Source organism: Ictidomys tridecemlineatus, chromosome X, assembly GCF_052094955.1.
Source record: "Ictidomys tridecemlineatus isolate mIctTri1 chromosome X, mIctTri1.hap1, whole genome shotgun sequence".
Taxonomy (NCBI): Eukaryota; Metazoa; Chordata; class Mammalia; order Rodentia; family Sciuridae; genus Ictidomys; species Ictidomys tridecemlineatus.
In genome coordinates, this window is record NC_135493.1 from 8,262,330 (window position 1) to 8,269,391 (window position 7,062).

Below are 7,062 nucleotides of genomic sequence, written 5' to 3' on the forward strand. Positions count from 1 at the left end.
CAAGCTGTAGCGCGCTCGCCTGGCATGCGTGCGGCCCGAGTTCGATCCTCAGCACCACATACCAATAAAGATGTTGTGTCCGCCGAGAACTAAAAAATAAATATTAAAAATTCTCTCTCTCTCTCTCTCTCTCTCTCTCCTCTCTCACTCTCTCTTTAGAAAAAAAAAAGAAAACTTTCCAGACATGAAGAATGAAACAGAAATCCAAATCTGATAAGCCTACAGGACACCAAATGTGCAAAATCATGAGTCCCACACCAAGACACATTATAATGAAGATGCCCAACATATAGAACAAGGAGAGAATTTTAAAAGCTACAAGAAAAATGAAGCAGATTACATTTAGGGGAAACCAATTAGTTTAATGGCTAATGTTTCAACACAGACCCTGGAAGCTAGAAGATGCTGGAACAACACATTTCAAACACTGAAAGATATTGGGTTCCAACCAAGAATCTTGTATCCAGCAAAATTAAGCTTCAGATTTGAAGATGAAATAAAAACTTTCCACAATAAACAAAAGTTAAAAGTATTTGCAGCTAGAAAACTAGCACTTCAAAACATCCTTGGTGAAACATTACATGAAGAGGAAATGAAAAATAACAATGAAAACAAACAGTGGGATGTACTACAGTAAAGGAAAAACTAATCAAAGAGGAAAAACAAATCAAGTTAAATAACAACAATAAACAAATATGGATGGAAATACAAACCATATCTCAATAGTAACCCTAAATGTTAATGGCTTAAACTCACCATTCAAAAGACATAGGCTAGTAGACTGGATTTTAAAAAAAAGATCCAACAATATGCTGCCTACAGAAGACTCATCTGTTAGGAAAAGACATACACAGACTGAAGGTGAAAGGTTGGGAAAAATCATACCACTCACGTGGACCAAGGAAGCAAGCAGGGGTGTCCATACTCATATCAAATAAAGTAGACTTCAAGCCAAAGTTAATCAAAAGGGATAAAGGATATAATACATACTGCTCAAGGGAACAGTACACCAACAAGACATAACAATTATAAATATGTATGCCCTAAACAATGGTGTGGCTATGTTCATCAAACAAACTCTGCTCAAGTTCAAGAGTCAAATAGACCACAACACAATAATCTTATGTGATTTTAACACATCTCTCACCAGTGGACAGATCTTCCAAACAAAAGTTGAATAAACAAACTATAGAACTCAATAACCCAGTTAATAACTTAGACTTAATTGACATATATAGAATATATAAACCAAAATCAAGCCGATACACTTTTTTCTCAGCAGCACATATATCCTTCTCAAGACTAGACCATTTATTATGCCACAGGGCAACTCTTAGAAAATACAAAGTAGTAGAGATACTACCATGCATATTAACTGATCATAATGGATTGAAATTGGAAATCAACAATAAAATAAGGAAGAAAAACTCCTACACCACATGGAGAATAAACAATATGCTATTGAATGAACAATGAATTATAAAAGACATAAAGTAAGAAATTAAAAAAAATTCTTAGAGGTAAAAGAGAACACAGACACAACATACTGAAATCTCTGGGACACTATGAAAGCAGTACTAAGAGGAAAATTCATTGCATGGAGTTCGTTCCTTAAAAGAAGAAAAATCCAATAAGTAAATGACCTCACACTACATCTCAAAGCCCTAGAAAAAGAAGAACAAATCAGCAGCAAAAGCAGAAGACAAGAAATAATTAAAATTAGAGCTGAAATCAATGAAATTGAAACAAAAGAAACAATTGAAAAAATTGACAAAACTTAAAGTTGGTTCTTTGAAAAAATAAATAAGATTGACAGACCCTTAGCCATGCTAACGAAAAGAAGAAGAGAGAGAACTCAAATTACTAGCATATGTGATGAAAAAGGAAATATCACAACAAACACTACAGAAATACAGATGATAATTTGAAATTATTTTAAAATATTATATTCTAATAAAATAGAAGATAGTGAAGGGATCAATGAATTCCTTCAGTCATATGACTTGTCCAGATTGAGCAGGGAAGATATACACAACTTAAGCAGACCACTATCAAATGAGGAAATAGAAAAAGCCATCAAAAGATTACCAACCAAGAAAAGCCCAGGACCAGATGGATATTCACCTGAGTTTTACAAGACCTTTAAAGAAGAACTAATACCAATACTCTTCAATCAATTTAGGAAACAGAAAAAGAGGGAGTACTTCCAAATTCATTCTACAAGGCCAATATCACCCTGATTCCAAAACCAGACAAAGACACCTCAAAGAAAGAAATCTTCAGACCAATATCTCTAATGAACATAGATGCAAAAATCTTCAATAAAATTCTGGCAAATCAAATACAAAAACATATCAAAAAAAATCGTGCACCATGATCAAGTGGGATTCATCCCAGGGATGCAAGTTTGGTTCAACATACAGAAATCAATAAATGTAATTCATCACATCAATAGACTGAAAGATAAGAACCATATGATCATCTCATTAGATGCAGAAAAATCATTTGACAAAATACAGCACCCCTTTATATTCAAAACACTAGAAAAACTAAGGATAACAGGAATTTACCTCAACATTGTAAAGGATATCTCTGCTAAGCCTCAGGCCAACATCATTCTAAACAGAGAAAAACTGAAGGCATTCCCTCTAAAAACTAGAACAAGACCCTCTCTCATCATTTCTATTTAACATAGTTCTTGAAACACTGGCCAGAGAAATTAGACAGAAGAAAGAAATTAAAGAAATAACTATAGGAAAAGAAGAACTTAATTAGCACTATTTGCTGATGATATGTTTTTATACCTAGAAGACCCAAAGAAACTCTACCAGGAAACTTCTAGAACTGGTAAGTGAATTCAGCAAAGTGGCACGATATAAAATCAACACCCATTAATTAAAGGCATTTCTGTATATCAGTGACACATCCTCTGAAAAGGAATTGAGAAAAACTACCCCATTCACAATAGTCTAAAAAAATACTTGGAAATCAACTTAATAAAAGAGGAGAAGGATCTATACAATGAAAACTACAGAACCCTAAAGAGAGAAAGAGAAGAAGACCTTAGAAGATGGAAAGACCTACCTTACTCATGGATAGGCAAAATTAATATTATCAAAATGATCATACTACCTAAAGCACTATACAGGTTCAATGTAATTCCAATCAAAATCCCAATGGCATTCCTCATAGAAATAGAAAAATCAATCATTAAATGCATCTGGAAACATAAGAGACACAGAATAGCTAAAGCAATTCTAAGCAGGAAGAGTGAAAAAGGTGGTATGGCTCTACCAGTCCTTAAACTATACTACAGAGCAATAGTAACAAAAACAGCATGGTACTGGCACCAAAACCAGCGGGTAGACCAATGGTACAGAATACAGGACACAGAGACCAACCCACAAAATTACAAGTACCTTATATTAGACAAAGGTGCCAAATGCATGCACTGGAGAAATGATAGCATCTTTAACAAATGGAGCTGGAAAAACTGGAAATCCATATGCAATAAAATAAAATTGAATCTATATCTCTCACCATGCACAAAAGTTAACTCAAAGTGGATCAAGGATCTAGGAATTAAACCAGAAACTCTGCATTTATATAGAAAAAGTAGGTCCTAATGCTCATCATATGGGGCTAGGCCCCAATTTCCTTAATAACACGCCTATAGCACAAGAATTAAAACCAAGAATCAACAAATGGGATGGATTCAAATTAAAAATTTTTTTCTCGGCAAAAGAAATCATATGCGAGATGAATAGGGAGCCTACATCCTGGGAACAAATTTTTACCCCTCACACATCAGATAGAGCTCTAATCACTAGAGTATATAAAGAACTCAAAAAGTTAAACAACAACAACAAAATAACCCAATCAACAAATGGGTCAAGGACCTGAACAGACATTTCTCAGATGAAGATATAAAATCAATCAACAAATATGCTCATCATCTCTAGCAATCAGAGAAATGCAAATCAAAACTACTCTTAGATACCATCTCACTCCAGTCAGAATGGCAGCTATTAAGAAGACAAACACAACAAGTGCTGGCGAGGATGTGGGGAAAAGGGTACACTCATACACTGCTGATGGGACTGCAAATTGGTGCAGCCAATTTGTAGAGCAGTATGGAGATTCCTAGGAAAGCTGGGAATAGAACCACCATTTGATGCAGCTATTTCTCTTCTCGGACTATACCCAAAGGGCATAAAAACAGCATATTACAGGGACAGAGCCACATCAATGTTTATAGCAGCACAATTCACAATAGCTAAACTGTGGAGACAACCTAGATGCCCTTCAGTGGATGAATGGATGAAAATGTGGCATTTATACACAATGGAATATTAATCAGCACTAAAAAATAATAAGATCATGGCATTTGCAGGAAAATGGATGGCATTAGAGCAGATTATGCTAAGTGTAGTTCGCCAATCCCTAAAATCAAATGCCAAATGTCTTCTCTGATATGAAGGGAGTGACTGAAAATGGGGTTGGGAGGGAGAGCATGGGAGGAAGATTATTTCTAGATAGTGAAGAGTGGTGGGAGGGAAAGGAGGGAGAAGGGGAATAGCAAGAATGGGGGAAGGAAGCCCTCATCATTATACAAAATACATGTATGAAGATGTGAATTTAGTGTCAATATACCTTATATATAATCAGAGATATGATAAATTGTGGTATAAATGTGTATTAAGAATTGTAATGAAAATAATAATAATAATAATAATAGAGCTCATGTAAAAAAAATAAATAAAAATTTTAAAAAATGACTTCATTAAGATTTTCACCTCATTGAGGCTCTGTGCAAGAAGAAACTGTGACTCTCCATTCTTGAAAATGAAGTTAAAACTCCTGTGTACTTCTTTGTTGTTTGTATTGTCATCCAAATATCTTGGACCATCCATGAAGCAAACAGGTTCTTATTTGGGGATTCTTAGAATTGCAATTTCAGTAGAATCAGAAAGTGAACCTTCAGGGAGGGGTTTAGAGGATCATTTTAAGGGTAAAAACGACGGAATTGAAGCAGATTACATAGGTTGATTATCAAGAATTGTGACTGGAGGATAAATTTACTTCTATAGCTCATTAGTTCAGTACATACAAGGTTAGACTATGTCATTTTTCTAAAAAAAGAGTTTAGTTTTTAATTTTCACACTCCTCTGCAAGTTCCCTCACAGCAAATAACTTTCTTGTGACATGTCAGTAATGTTACAGAATGGCTACCAAAGCACCAGGTGGAGTCTGGGTAACAAAATGGAGTTACTGCTGACAATTTTATTTTGCAATATGAGATTTTTGTGTTCATTTATTTTAATTACACTTTAAATAATGACTCTGTCAAGTACTGCGCTTGTCACTTTCACATAAATGATCTCAATTAAGTCTCATAACACTTTTAGAATGTAGGTAGTACTATCCTTATTTTTAAAATTATTTGTCAATTTTAGTTATGCATGGCAGAGTATATTTATACAAGCATGGAATACAACTTATTCTAAGTTTCTAAGTAGGTTCCCAGTCTTGTGGTTGTACATGATGTGGAAATTCATTGTGAAGTATCCATATATGAACATAGGAAAGTTAGATCAGATTCATTCCACACTCTTTCCTATTCTTGTCCCCCTCCCTTCCCTTCATTCCTCTTTGTCTAATCCACTGAACTTCTATTTTTCCTTTCCCCCCACTATCTTTATTTTTAAAGTAGCTTTATTGAGATGTAATTCAATGACCTATATACAATAAACTATAGATTTTAAGCTGTAGAACTGGGTAAGTTTTAACATACATGTATACTCATGCAACCACATGGATAGTGGACATATCCCACTGCTACAGAAGTTTTTTCATACCCACTTTGTAATTTTTCCCTCCATCCCGCTTCACCATTACCATATCCCAAAAAACACTGACGTACCTTCTGTCACTACAGATTAAGTTACGTTTTCTAGACTTGTATATAAATGAAATGATACAATATGTGATATTTTTGCCTGGCACTTTTCACTTCACATAAAGTGTCTTCAAGGTTCATTCATGTTATAGCATGTATCATTACTTTATTCCTTTTTATGGATGAATAATGTTTCATCTTAGTGACGTTGATGGGCATTTTTAGTTGTTTCCATGCTATCATAGATTATATTGTTATAAATACATTTTTGTGGGGGCATATCTTTTGTTTTTTTAGGTGTTTATCCCAGAGGAGGAGAATTGCTGGATTACATGGTAATCCCATGTTTACCTTGAGAAACTACCAGACTATTCTGCAAAATGTTTACAAAGTTTTACATTCTGATCATAGTTAAAAACATATGAACAAACTGAGTTAGAAAACACAAGAAATTGCTTAAACTTACACCACTAGTTGGTGATATCAAATCCAAATCCCCCAGAATTTGTCATAGAAAAAATCCCATTGAGATGATTATGAGTTTCTTCAGTATAGGGATGTTTCTTAGAATTCTTTACCTTATGGGCAGACTCTGAGTCATATTGGATGATTGATATCCCAGCTCCTAACTAATCTAATCAAGATAGTTAACTTCTTTGTTCTTCAATTCCTCACAGCTAATACCAATGGTGATAATAATGAAAGCTACCTCATAGTATTGTTTGGTGATTAAATAAATTAGTGATCATAGAATATTTTACCCAATATTTTATCTCATGATTATCAAGGTTCAGGTAAGTTTAGTTATCATTATTTTTATCATTATTGCTATTTTTGCTGTGATTTTCACTCAGTACAGAGCTGGGCTCATGATAGATGCAAAATCAATTATACTTAGCAATCAAACCAACAAATTGCTATATGACACATGAATTGGCATCTGGTTCCAGGAGAGATACTTGATTCAAGCCTAAAAACAATGTGATATATATATATATATATAAGTATAAATATAAATCAATAGGGCTATTTCTGCTTTTGAAACTATTAGTCAAGTATGGTGGGTTTTAAACTTTTGGAACTTGAGCTTTGGATGAAACCTCTTTAAGTAGTTTCCCATGCAGGAAGAACATTGCAACTCATTTTAGTGATAGCTTGCCTT